This window comes from Lontra canadensis, unplaced genomic scaffold (assembly GCF_010015895.1).
Source record: "Lontra canadensis isolate GAN:19392208 unplaced genomic scaffold, GSC_riverotter_1.0 scaffold26, whole genome shotgun sequence".
Taxonomy (NCBI): domain Eukaryota; kingdom Metazoa; phylum Chordata; class Mammalia; order Carnivora; family Mustelidae; genus Lontra; species Lontra canadensis.
The window spans coordinates 505430-518626 of NW_022631020.1; the positions used below are offsets into that span (position 1 = coordinate 505430).

General features: G+C 44.5%; 1 long non-coding RNA gene across 2 annotated transcripts; it reads left to right on the forward strand.

Annotated features, from left to right (window-relative positions):
* The first annotated feature begins 3267 nt into the window (after positions 1-3267).
* On the forward strand, positions 3268-12483 carry LOC116871439. Of its 2 annotated transcripts, none has more exons than XR_004383404.1 (3): positions 3268-3388; positions 8730-8819; positions 12135-12483. It is a non-coding gene; the product is annotated as an uncharacterized LOC116871439 (long non-coding RNA). The 2 variants fall into 2 exon arrangements; XR_004383405.1 differs by lacking the exon at positions 3268-3388 and adding an exon at positions 8467-8591.
* The last annotated feature ends 714 nt before the right edge of the window (positions 12484-13197 follow it).

The following is a 13197-nucleotide window of genomic DNA, read 5'->3' on the forward strand; positions in this document are numbered from 1 at the left end:
TGCAAAATTCTTTCAACTTTTCTATATGTTTGAAAATTTTTGTAGCAAAATATTGGAAAAAATTAATTGAAAATGCACCTCTTACTGAGCTGGGTGTAATATCTTTACCCATCTCTTCCCCTTCACGTCTCCAGGGAATATTAACTCTTGCGAGAATTAACACTACCTTTAGCATCTGCTTCATGCATATAATCCTCTTTTTTTTTTAAGGTTTTATTTATTTATTTAGAGAGACTGAGTGAGAGAGAGAGAGAGAGAGAGTACACAAGCAGGGGCAGAGGGAGAGGGAGAAGCAGGCTACCCGCTGAGCAGGGAGCCTGATGTGGGGTTTGATGCAAGTCCCCTGGGACATGACCTGAGCCCAAGGCAGATGCTTAACTGACTGAGCCACCCGGTGCCTCCATATTTTCTTTGTTTTAAAATGTAAGCACTATGAAAATATGTAAGTAGATGGGAAAATGGAGGCAGGTGGAGAGAAGGCATCCAGTTGAGAACAAAGAGGGTCTGACCAATGTTGGTTGCATGAAAGGGGAACCCTGATATTAGAGACACTGAAGAGGTAGAATCACATGGACTTAGGGCCAACAGAATGATCCAGAATCAGCGACCAAGTGCCTGTTTAGGGAGAGAAGGCCAAGCTGTTTTAGAATTTTCTAACCCCAGGGACAGTAAACTTGAAGATCCCAGCAGTGAAAGTAGAAAATACATTCTGGGAGCAGAGAGAAGTCATCTCTGAACATTTGTATCTTCAGGCACCAGAGGGATCCCCAGAGGGAGAGTCCGAGCAGGAATTCAGAAGTGTGTGTATGAACTTCAGAAGCAAGTTCGGGGACAAAGAAGTCGATTTGCACGATGGCTGTGTAGCTGATGTCACTGCTCTGGGGACCCAGCTCACGCTCACGAGGCATGGGGAGCAGATGGGGACTGTTGGCGTCACAGCATCACCTGCGGGCCCAGGAGGGAGGAGCTCAGGGGCAGCAGGCTCGGAGTCAGAGGAGATCAGCACCAAACCGAGAGAGTCTAGGATTCTACCTACGTGAGGGATGATTGACAAAGAGTAGACAGTGGAGAGGGAGGAGAATCAGAATAAAGCCTCAGTGAAGCTGAGAGAAGGAAGGGTTTACAAAAGGGAGGGGTGGTCAGATGATGACGTTAGATGCTGTACAGGTTAACTAGCAAGAGCCCTGAGACTGGGCCCCCACATGTTACCAAGACAACAGTGTCTGTCTCTCACACCTGGGAGGATGGTGGTCCCGGCATCTTTGTGGGGGGCACCCAGGGTTGCTTCTGAACATCCTGCAATGCATGGGACAGCCCTTCCTGTGACAAAGACTTGCTTTACCCCAAATATCGACAGTGCAGAGGGGGAAATCCCTGCAGATACCGCAGCCCCGTTGTCCAGATTTTCTGGGGTTAATCCATTTTCAGACATTCGTATCACAGCATTGTCTCAAATACAGGCCTTGAAGACGTGTTCCCCAGTGTGGGGAACCTTGAGGGGAGCCATCCCTTGAATTTTAGCCAGAAGGGTGAGACCTGTGTTCTACTTTATTTTGGAGCTCATATCCCATTGGCCGGCCTCTTCTCCACTCTCATTTCTTAAACTCTTAGCCTGATGCTCGAGAATGATTTGTAATCATCCATGATCTCCAGGGAACCGTGCTGCATCCTGTTTTCTACCTTTGCATGAAAACTCTTATGTACATACTTCTACACACACACGCACACACAGGTGTGTGCCATTTTGTACACATCCTTATCCTCCCTGATGTACCTAATTTCTCCTACTCATTGGGCTGGTCTAGTTGTTGCCACTTCCCTGCTCCTTCCCACCCCACGCTCCACACTCAGGAGCCACTGGTGTCCCACATATTCTAAGGTTTGAAAATTATGTGCCAGCTCCAACTCCTTGATGAGAATCGGAGTTGACAGTTTTCTGGAAAACAAACAAAATTCATTCCTTCTCACCTGGTCCTCTGTATCTCCTCCCCATAGGACCTTTCCAATGAATTTCTAAACTCGTTAAAATCTACCTGACTCAATTCCATATTCTTCACAGTGCTGACCTTTCTCTTTCACAGAATTCACTTTCCCGCTTTGGCTATGAGACCAGAGAGTCACACAACAATTTTAAAAATGAAAGACTGACATTAAATATCTCTCCCTTCTTATTACACTCCATGGCATGTCTTCATTTCCCCCCTTCCTCCACCCACCAGTTTCTATTGGCCAGAAAATCTCCCCTGCTTTTTGGCTCCAAGGCTTTGACTCTGCAGCTTTATTCAGAGTTGTTCTCATTCCGAGTTTTCCAGGGAATTAGGGGAAATAAGGTGCTGGTGGCCGCAGGTCAATTCTCCCCTGACCAATGTATCACACATACACTCTGAGTCTCCTTTGGTTTGAGAGCTAGGGGAACTGAACTTTTTATAATCATATGTTTATATGATTTATATACTTATATAAATTATATTGTATAATTATATATTATATATTTTATAATTATATATACATATATGTATGTATACACACACATATGTACATATACATATAATTATAAACCTGGCAAAAAGTACAGCAACAGTTTCTTGGGGACTTCTTATATGTTACAGTTTACCAAATCGATTTCCTTCCTCTGAAAATGCTCGAGAAAATAAAACAACAGTAACAACTGATTTTTTTCCAAACTGCTTTTGGAGACCTCAATCTGTTACTTGTAAGTTCACTTCCTGCTCTTCTTGTTACTACTTGAATGAGTTTGTGTTGATCAGATCAGTAAGGACTACATTTTTAATGATGGATATTTTATCGCCGGTCTCCTAGTGTGGTCAGCTTTAATTTTTAATCTACTGGTTTATTTATTTAGACATTGGCTGTTGGATTGTTTGTGTATTTGGTCTGTGACTCATTTCTCTGAGGCTGGTTTCTCGTAAAATGCTGAAGCACAAAGAAGGATAGTTATGTAATCAAGTGATGCTTTGATAACAGGCACAATGGGCATCGGCAGTGAAGGAGGCGTTCAGAGATCTGGCAGCAAGAAAGGGGAAAAGTGGACTGAAAATAAAAGTGTGCAGAGCTTCCGGGACCCGTGGGACAACGGCCATCTAACATTCGTGTCCCTGGAGCCCCCAGCCTTTGGCCAGGGAGAGACAGGACACCAAGGGGAACTGGAGAGGAAATTCCACTCCTTCCAGAAGCCTTTCTGAAATGCAGTAGTTTATATCCTGCCTGAACACATTCTGCAAGGCTAGTCTTTCCGCTTGTGCTGTTCATGAAGCTGAGCCCGCTCTGCATCCGCCCCTTTGTGACCGCTCTCCCTCCGTCCTGCCTCGCTCCTGCTTCTCTTCCGGTGCCTTCCCGGAGCACGCATCTCATCAGCACGTTAGCACAGGTTTGATTCTATTTTCTAGCAAACCCCTATCTTTTTATCCTTCTGGAATCCTGTTATTTCTGTTATTTCTCCTAGCTATGTCTTCCAAGTTTTTAATTTCTCTCGCGCGCGATTTCTATTTCTTTGTAGATTTACTCTGTCTTTTAATCTTTTTTCTTTCTTTTTTTAGAAAGTAAGAGAGAGTGAGTGTGCATGTTGGGGGAGGGTAGGGAGGAGGGAAGAGAATCTTAAGTAGACTCCGAGCCCAGCCCAGAATCCAACCCGGGGGCTCAGTCTCAGATCGTGAGATGAGATGGTGATCTGAGCCTAAACCAAGAGTCAGATACTTAACTGACTGAGCCACCCAGGTGTCCCTACGCTTTTTTTTTTTTTTTAAGATTTTATTTATTTATTTAGCAGAGATCACAAGCAGGCAGAGAGGCAGGCAGAGAGACAGGGAGGTAGCAGTCCCACTGCTGAGCAGAGAGCCCGATGTGGGGCTCGATCCCAGGACCCTGAGACCATGACCTGAGCCGAATACAGAGGCTTTAACCCACTGAACCACCCAGGCGCCCCCCAAGCTTGCTTGCTTGCTTGCTTGCTTTCTTTCTTTCTTTCGCCTTCCCTATCACCAAGTTGGGTCTTAACAGTGACTATTCTATCATTTATTTATTTATTAAAGATTTATTTATTTACTCGAGAGAGAGAGAGAGCATGAGTGGAAGGCACAGAGGGAGAGAGAGACAGACAGACAGAATCTCAGGCAGACTCCCCACTGAGCACAGAGCCTGACACGGGGCTCCATCCCATGACCCCGAGATCACAACCCGACCTGAAACCAAGGGTCAGCACTCAAGCAGCTCTGCCACCCAGGCGCCCAACAGTGACTATTTAATCTTTTAATATTTTCATTAAAAATGTTTTTAGTTCCAAAAAGTTTATGTTCATGTGCGCATGTGCTGTGATGCCCGGAATCTTCTTATTTTAATTCAGCTTTTGTCTGACTCCTCCAACAATTTTTTTCTCTATTTCTTTCTCTATTACTAGTATTCTTTCTTTTTTTTTTTTTTTTAAGAGTTGCTTATTTATTTGAGAGAATGCAAGTGCATGAGCAGGGGAAGGGGCAGAAGGAAAGGGAGAGAGAGAATCTTAAACAGACTTGTGGCTGAGTGTGGAGCTTGACACAGGACTCGATCTCACAACCCTACGATCATGACCTGAGCTGAAATCCAGAGTCAGACACTTTACTGACTGAGCCAGCCAGGTGCCTCCCTATCGTGAGTGTTCTGATAATTATTTCTCTGAGACCACCTGGTCGCTTTAAGGTACTGTATTAGCTTCTTACTGCTGCTGTAGCAAATTAGCCCATTACCATGTGGCTTGACAAGACCCAGATATATTGTCTTACAGTTCTGGAGGTCAGAGGTCTGAAATCAAGATGTCAGTGAACTTCATGACTTCTGGAGGCTCTAGGGAAAAATTCATTTCCATGTTTCCTGCTTCTAGAGCTGCTTAGTATTCCTTGACTTGTGGCTCCATCCTCCATCTTCTGTGATCATGTTACCTTCTCTGGCTCTGGCCCCCTGCCTCCTCTTATAAGGGTTTTTCTGATTATATTGGGCCCAGTGGATAATCCAAGATCATCCCCCTCTCAAGATCCTTAATCACGTCTGCAAAGTCCCTTTTGCCATGTAAGGTCATATATATCCCCAGGTTCCAGGGACTAGGACGTACATGTCTTTGAAGGGATATTATTCTGTCTACCACCTTACTTAAATGAAGCCACTCTGTGAATGAGGGAAACAAAATGGTGCCTGCCCCTGTGGGCCTGCAAGGGTGGCAGCGGACATGTCATCAGTTCTCTGTTATAACACTGGGAGGAAGGCTCCCTGACCCCTCCTCTTCTCAGCTACTCGGACTTATATGTTCTGGCCTTTGCATAAAAGACACATTTACCTCCCTTCCTCCTCTGCAGCTTCTTGGAACTCAGGAAGACCAGTAGGTTCCTACCAAAGTACCATAAGGGACCAGAATTACCCTCCCCCTGGGTTTCTATGATAGTTAATCTTATGTACCAACCTGACTAGGCCATGGAACCTTCACATTTGATTAAACTCCAGTCTACACGTTGATCTGAAGGTATTTTTCAGGTGAAATTACATCTAAAACAGTAGACTTTGAGTGAAGCAAAGTACCTTCCATAGTGTGGGTGGGTCTCATCTAATCCATTGAAGGCCTTAAGAGCAAAAGACTGAGGTCCCTCAAGAAAGAGGAAATTCTGCCTCTAGGCTGCCTTCAGACTCAAGCTGCAGCATCAGATCTTTCCGGGGTCTTCAGCTTGCTGGCCTGCCCCGCAGATTTTAGATTTACCAGACCCACGATGGTGTGCGTCAATTCCTTAAAATCAGTCAGTCAATTAATCAATCTCTTTCTGTATATTCATACACACACACACACACACACACACACACACACACACACACACACCTTATCAGTTCCTTTTCTCTGAAGAACTCTGACTACTCCAGGTCCATAGATCTCTACAGGCCAAGCCCTCTCCAAGAAGACTTCTCCAACCTTATTGTAGGATTGGTTGTGGGTCCCACAGCCCCTCTCTTATCCGATGTGGGAGGCTCGCGTGGGCCGACTCTCTCTGAGAGAGAGCCCAGAGGTCTCCTTCCACCTTCCAGGTTCCCCCAGAATTGTTTGGAGTTGGGAGAGGAGCAGACCATGGGGACATTTAAGATAACATTTTCCCAAAATTTTGTCAGGATTCTTTTTTAGCCTCATTTTATATCCAGACTTCTGTTAGCTTACCAGAATTTTATCATTCTCTTATTGGATTACTATGTATCTTATGTCTTGATCTAAGACACTGATAAAAACATAAAACAGAGGAGAACCAAAGATACCCATCCCAGAAACTCTCTCTTTAGGATCCAATTATTTTTTCATTTAATCCCTCATTCTTCTCAGACTCTGTTTTTAGGAATTAAGTTTACTTTTGTTCTCATTTTTGTGTGGGGAACTTGGTAGTCTTGTATCAGAGGTCCCAAGTTTAACTGTTGTTAAAGTCCCAAGTTGATTCCCTCTTAGGAATCAATGTTTTCCTTCCTGGGGATTACTTGCAGTGTGGCCTCCCAGATCCCCTGCCTTGGCTCCTGCCCCCCCAACCCTGCCTCCTAATGGACTAACAATCCCTTGCTAAGCTCAGTAAACAACTTCAAACCTTCCACTCTCAGCTCTGAAGCCAACCCTGCCTCTAGCTGTGGGGCATTTCAAAAGTGAAAGTCAATAGATCAAGTGAGTCCTGATAAAGTCTAATACGTTGCTGGGTGTTCTTGAACTGGCCCTTGTTCTAGAAGCCAAGTTCATTGCTACCACCTAGAACTCAGTTCCAGTGTTTCTGTCTCTCTGTCTTTTTAAAAAGATTTATTTATTAATTTTGGAGAGAGCTAGAGCGAGTGTGGGGAGGGGGAGGCGCAGAGGGAGAGGGAGAGAGAGCCAGAAATTTATGCAGACCCCATACAGAGCAGTGAGCCTGGGGGGCTCAATCCTAGGATCCTGAGATCACCAGGCGAAATTGAGTCCTACGTGAACCCACGGCACCACCCAGGTGTCCCTCCAGTGGCTCTTCACTTCTTAGTTTGTAGCCTGACAACCAGCAATCCCTTCAGTGGGTCCTGCGGCTGCCAGACTTGTGGGACGTTACTGCTTGTCCCTTTGGATCATCAGGTGCTACCCTCTCCCCACCTCCTGGTCTCAGGGGTCTGCACAGCACCCGGGTCTGCCTTCTTCTCTGGACTGCTGCGGTGCTAATCCCCACGCAGGCCGTTGCCAGCCACAGTCCTCTTGGCAGGGGATGCCCTGCCTGCTGGTGGATCCCCTTCCTCCCAGCATCTGTCTTTGCCTCATGACCGAGCCTAGACTTCTGACGCACACCCCTCCTGCCGTCCTGGCCCACCCACCCACCCTCCCCAACCCCAAGCTTCCATTCTGGTAGAAAAGATATGGAATTTGGAGACTCCCCAGCAGGGCAGCTGCTCCTTGGAGATGGGAGCAGGTGTGGCTGGGGTGGGGCGGGGTGGGACCTCATTTTGTCCGTGTTCAACTGTATTAAGCTCTGAGTTGTTATAAAAAAAAAATTGATTTTGCTTAATCCTATTAGACTCTTGATTGTTAAGGACAAAATGTGATTTTCACATTCTCATTGTACCTCCCCAAATATATAATATAATATATTAAATTGCCCTTCACCAACAGCTCTCCTATAGCTCACGAACTATAAGGTTTGGTTCTCTTATAAAGCTGGATGGGGAAGATGTGAGAGTGTGCGGCCGTGTTGAAAACCCCGTGTTAGCCTGAGCATAGGAAAAGAATGGTCAGGAACATTTTCTTCCAGCTCTTCTCAGACAGCAGCCGAGGAGCCTTAGCACGTTTTTGTTTTTTTTTACACTTTGGTGACTCATTTCCTCACTTGTAACACAGAAATCCTGAGGCAGTGCCAACCAGCCATAAAATGCTGTTATGAAAATTCCAGTCGTGGAGTAATTAAAACGTCGTTTCATATATGATTTTGACGTTATGCCTTTATAATACAATACTCCAGGGTTTGACTATCTGACATTATTTCTGGCTCTGCTTGTTGTGACTAGAAACTGTGAACTCTAGAGACCGGGATGGAAAATCACTCTCTGCCCAGCACCCCGGACCACGGTGTCCATAAAAGGCAATGTGCTGGCTCGAGAAATCACACGATTTCATAACAAACCTGTGATCCCCGCTGCCCCCTTCACATCCGAAAGCACACTGGCAGAGAATGGAGAAAATTCTCATTTTTTCACATGCTTCCAGCTCCTAGCTCCTTGCCCGAGTCTTGAGGTTAAAAAGACATTTATTTCCCTGTAGACCTATTATCGCTTCTGGAGGAAGAATATTCCATAGTCCTACGCGGTAGCCTCTCTCCTAATGCAGAAATCCCATCTACAAGATTCATAGATGACCTGCCAAGGTCAATTCATTCATTCATTCATGCCTCAAGTGCTTCCTGCATTGCTAGACATGGAGCTAGGGCCCCCCACCCCGCCGCCCAGCATCGGCAAAGACTGAGATGAACATTCATTCACGTGCGAGTAGTTTATTTGAGAGAGGGTCCTAGGAGATACAGGACGTGGTGACTGTGTGACAAGGAAGGGGAGGAAGGTGACAGAGCATCCATTACTGAGTAAGTTACCACTGTGGGCAAATAGAGCACAGTCCTACCAAGGAACCTGAAAACTGTGGCTCCAGAATTCACCCATCCGAGGGACAAGGGAGCTGGGCTGTTTATTCACCAGGTCTCTGTTTGTCGTCATGCTTTCAGGGGAATTAATTGTCCAACACATCTGACTTCCCTGGGTGCACATCCCAAGGCCAGAAAAAAACTTCAAGTGGATATTTTCAGGAGTCAGTGGTAAGTAGCCTTTGACTTCAGACGTGAACACCGAGGGGGTTGGCGTGGGGGGACACCCATAGCTTCTGCTATGTACAGGCAGACAGAATTCAGATCCCCTCTTTACCTCCCTCCTTTTGACCTGAAGGAGGGAACATGACATGGGCTCCTTGAACCCAGTAGCCCAGGATAGGGAGGGCTAGAAGGGAATAGCGGGGAACACCAGAGTAATGGGCGTAATAAGTCTGAGGGAACATATGCCCAATTCGAGTCAAATTGTGGTGAAGATGGGCAGTGAGAAGAGCCACAGCTTGAGATGACATCAGGCCATGACTGGTTGCCAGTTGTGCAAAGGATGAGACTGTCTGGAATGACACGGAAATACTAGCTTTCCCACAGCGTCAGGTGGTGCCCCGGGGGGAGAAAAACCTGGATACAGAGGGAGATCTTAGGCAGAGGGGTTGGAAGGAAGCAGGCGAGCTGGACAAGACCTCTAGCTCTAGTGGGCGGGGCAGGCTCACCAGGGGCATGGAAGGTGCAAAACTGGATGTTCGTGCTCTCACTGGACCTGTGCCATTTCCTGCCAGTCACCTGGGCAATGCAGGGAATGCCAAGACTGGCCCAAGCCCACCGGCTTGCTGTGAGGACTAACAAAAATCCAGCAGAGCTATAAGCTGTTTTGGCTGTGTGACATGGGAGGGGAGCTCCTGGATGCTGGGCCAAGTGGGGTTGATTTTCCAAGGTAAGGCAGCTTGGAGTGAAGCACTCTAATTTTTAGGATGTTTTCCTCTGGGTTGGACTGAAATTTGCCTTCTTTGAGCTTTTCCCTGGTCCTCATGCCCCCTTTTGGAATTCCTTGATCAGTCCCAAGGAAGTTTGTGTCAACACCATTCTGGGCCCATGGCAGCCAATAATAAGCCCCCTTTGGGCAGGTGCTTATGCTTTGTGAGATATCAGGAAGGTTATGGCAAAAACGTGCCTAATAGCGCTTCCCCTGGTTTCAGCTAGCCTGTTCTATATCAGATATTTCCATGGAAAGCAACCCTGCCGGGGATGCAGGTAGGGTCTGTAGTACTTTACCACCAAGCTCCTCATCCCCAAACTTCTGTGTCCCTTCTCAAGCTCGCAATTCAAGGCACTATCTCAAACAGCAATGTCCTTCTCCTTTCCTTTGGTCTGGCCTTATAAACCCATCGCTGGGATTTCTCTCCATTGTGGTGTTCATCCTCTTGCAGAATTTTAAACATACTGAACATGTGTTTGGATTGTCTCTCATTGAATGAAATATATCTTGCTTCTCTATGAACCTGCCATGTGGATCAGAAGGGCATTAATTTATTTTATGTGAACAGAAACCTAAAGCACAAGGAACTTGGAGATGGAAATGTTTTCTGTGCTAGGTGCCAAAGCAGGGTAACAATAAATAAGGGAGCCATCTCATTCAATCCAAACCAAAAGAAAAACAAAAAAATAACTATCATTGTTCTGGGCAGAGCAGCATCTTTAAGAATGAATAACAATGAAGCACACATATTGGCAAGTCTGCCTGTGGTCACTTTGGCGAATTTGTATAAATGATACTCTTAAGTCCTAACCGGGATTTGAAACATGGCTCCTTTTAAAACGGACACAAGCCTTTTGTTGTTCACTCTGCTTTATAGTAACGCTCAGCTACAGACAGCAAACAGTTGGAATAATCTAGAAGTTATAGAAGGAAATTGGAAAGTTTGGCTAAAAGGGCTTGTGTCTTTTGAGCCAAACACTTCCTATGTCATTGTAGTTGCCTGTTTATGGATTTCTGAGAAATTAAAAATAATGTGCCATTATTACAGCAGGCACTGACACCAAAGAGAAAGGACAAGCCACACCAAAGAGAAAAAGAACAAGCAGGAAAATTGCACAAAAAGGAACTCAGAAAGAGGGGTAGGATTGCTTTTTCTGCCCAACTAAAAATGATCAGAAGAAATGGGGAAATGGGGTTTTCTCAATCTAGAGAATAATCTTTTTTTTTTTTTTTTTTTTTTTTTTTTTTAGTTCACAGCTGGTTATCCCCAATTCTCTTCATTTTACTAGAATTTCTAATCACATTAAATATCTCAGCAGTGGGGAACCTGGGTGGCTCAGCTGGTTAAGCATCTGTGTTCAGCTCAGGTCATGATCCTAAGGTCCTGCGATGGAGCCCTGCTTTGGGTTCCCTGCTCAGCGGGGAGCCTGCTTCTCTCTTTTCCTGCCCCACCCCCACCCACACCACCCTCCTGCCCCGGTCATGCTCTTTCTCAAATAAATATATAAACTCTTTAAAAAAAATCTCAGCAGTGAATTATCATTAACAGTATAGTTTAAAAATTTCTACCTGGAGAATTTCTATACATACACTTACTCCAAGTTTAAGTATATATATTATATAATATTTTTATATTATATATTGTAAATATATTAACAGAAATATAGATATTTGACAAATACTTTTTTCTTTGATGTTATTGATGCTCTATCTGTTCATTTTATGCGAATGTATTTCTTTTACAAACCACCTTTCTTCCTTTAACATTTGAACTGGGAACTCCATTTCCATTAATTCCCATTCTACCAAAAAATAAACCCTTTTTAAAGTCAGGCTAAACATATTTTTTCTTTACTTTTGATCCTCTTAATAACTGACATTCAAGTAGGTTACGTCCTACTTCCAGAAAACGGCCTGTGCACACTGAGAAATACAGAGAACGGAGTTGATTTTTTAAAAAAGTCCTTCGTCATTCTCTATTTTTTAAAGTATTGAAAATATTAAAAATTGTTGCCCACACACGATTTTGCTTCTTCCAGAGTAAAGAAATAGGGATTTATGGTGAAACCTAACTCCTGGAGGAAAGATAATGACGATTTAAAAGGAAAAACAAAGCACAAGCAGAGTGAACTATGATAGCTTTGTAAATGAGGTCAAAAGAGAGAAACCTGTTGTCAGTATTCCTTTAAGGCACCTAGTAAACGTTTCCAAACTAAGGAAGTCTAAATTTTAAAAACTTGCTTTCTGAACTTTCATTGATAGAAGGGAACGAGATTAGAAATCCCAGCAAACCATTCCTGCCTAATATTTTTCCTCATTCTTTTTGGGTAAGGTAAGATTTTTCATTGATTTTCACAACACTGTCAAATAAATTTTACCTAGATTTTCTAAAGTAGGAGTTTAGCAGGGACAGAGGCCCAGAATAGAAGCATCGGGGAGCTTGTAGGAATGTTAATTGCATCAATTAACTCTAAATGCCTCCCAGATAATCCTTTCTTAATTCTTCTGAACAATACTATAAAGCATGTATTATTTTTCTCCCCATTTTACAGAGAAGGAAAAGTGAGCCTACAAGAGATTCAGCAACCTGCTGAAAGCGGAACTGGTGTTCAAACAGAGGTTCCCATGTGTCTAAAGCTAAGTACCAAATGACTCCCATGTGGGGTTGAACAAGCTGCTAGAAAGGTAGAGAACCTGATGAGGAGACAGGGCTGAAAATGGTGCCTTCAGAGTGAAATCTACATTCAGCCCTGGGAAGGGATTGGAACATGGCATTATTCCTTAAACTTCCTTGATGATGAGACTCACCTGGGCAATTGTTGGAAATACCTGGTCCTTCTCAGGTCTGCTGAATCCCTGTCTCCTCACAGAGGAACCTAGAGGAGTCTGATGATCAAAGAAACAGAAGCTCTGGACGCGGGTCACAATTCTGGCTTCCCATTAGAACTGCATGGAGAGAGGTACCTGGCTGGCTTGGTGGGTAGAGTGTGCAACAACTCTTGATCTCCACGTGGTGAGTTCAGTCTCCATGTTGGGAGTAGAGATTACTTAAAAACAAAATCTTGGGCGCCTGGGTGGCTCAGTGGGTTAAGCCTCTGCCTCCGGCTCAGGTCATGATCTCAGTGTCCTGGGATCAAGCCCTACATCGGGCTCTCTGCTCAGCAGGGAGCCTGCTTCCCTTCCTCTCTCTCTGCCTGCCTCTCTGCCTACTTGTGATCTCTGTCAAATAAATTAATAAAAATCTTTTAAAAAACCCATATTTTTTTAAAAAGAGAAAGAAAATCCTATGAAGAGCTCTTTGTAAATACTAATGCCTGGGCCCCACTCCTCAATTAAATTATAATCTGGGACAAGAGTAGGGTATAGGAGTGTGGATTATTAGGCTTAAAAAGGTCCCCCAGGTGATTCCCGTGGGAAGTGAGCGTAGGGGTTCTGGCTGGCTCAGTCAGAACGGTGTGTGACTCTTGATTTTGGGGTGGTGCGCTCAAGCCTCATGTTGGGTGTAAAGATTATTTAAATAGATAAAACTTTTAAAAAAAAGAGGAAGTCAGGGTTGCAATCACAGATACATGGTTAGAGATGAAAATAGATATTTCCCTTTCCTGGATTCATAAA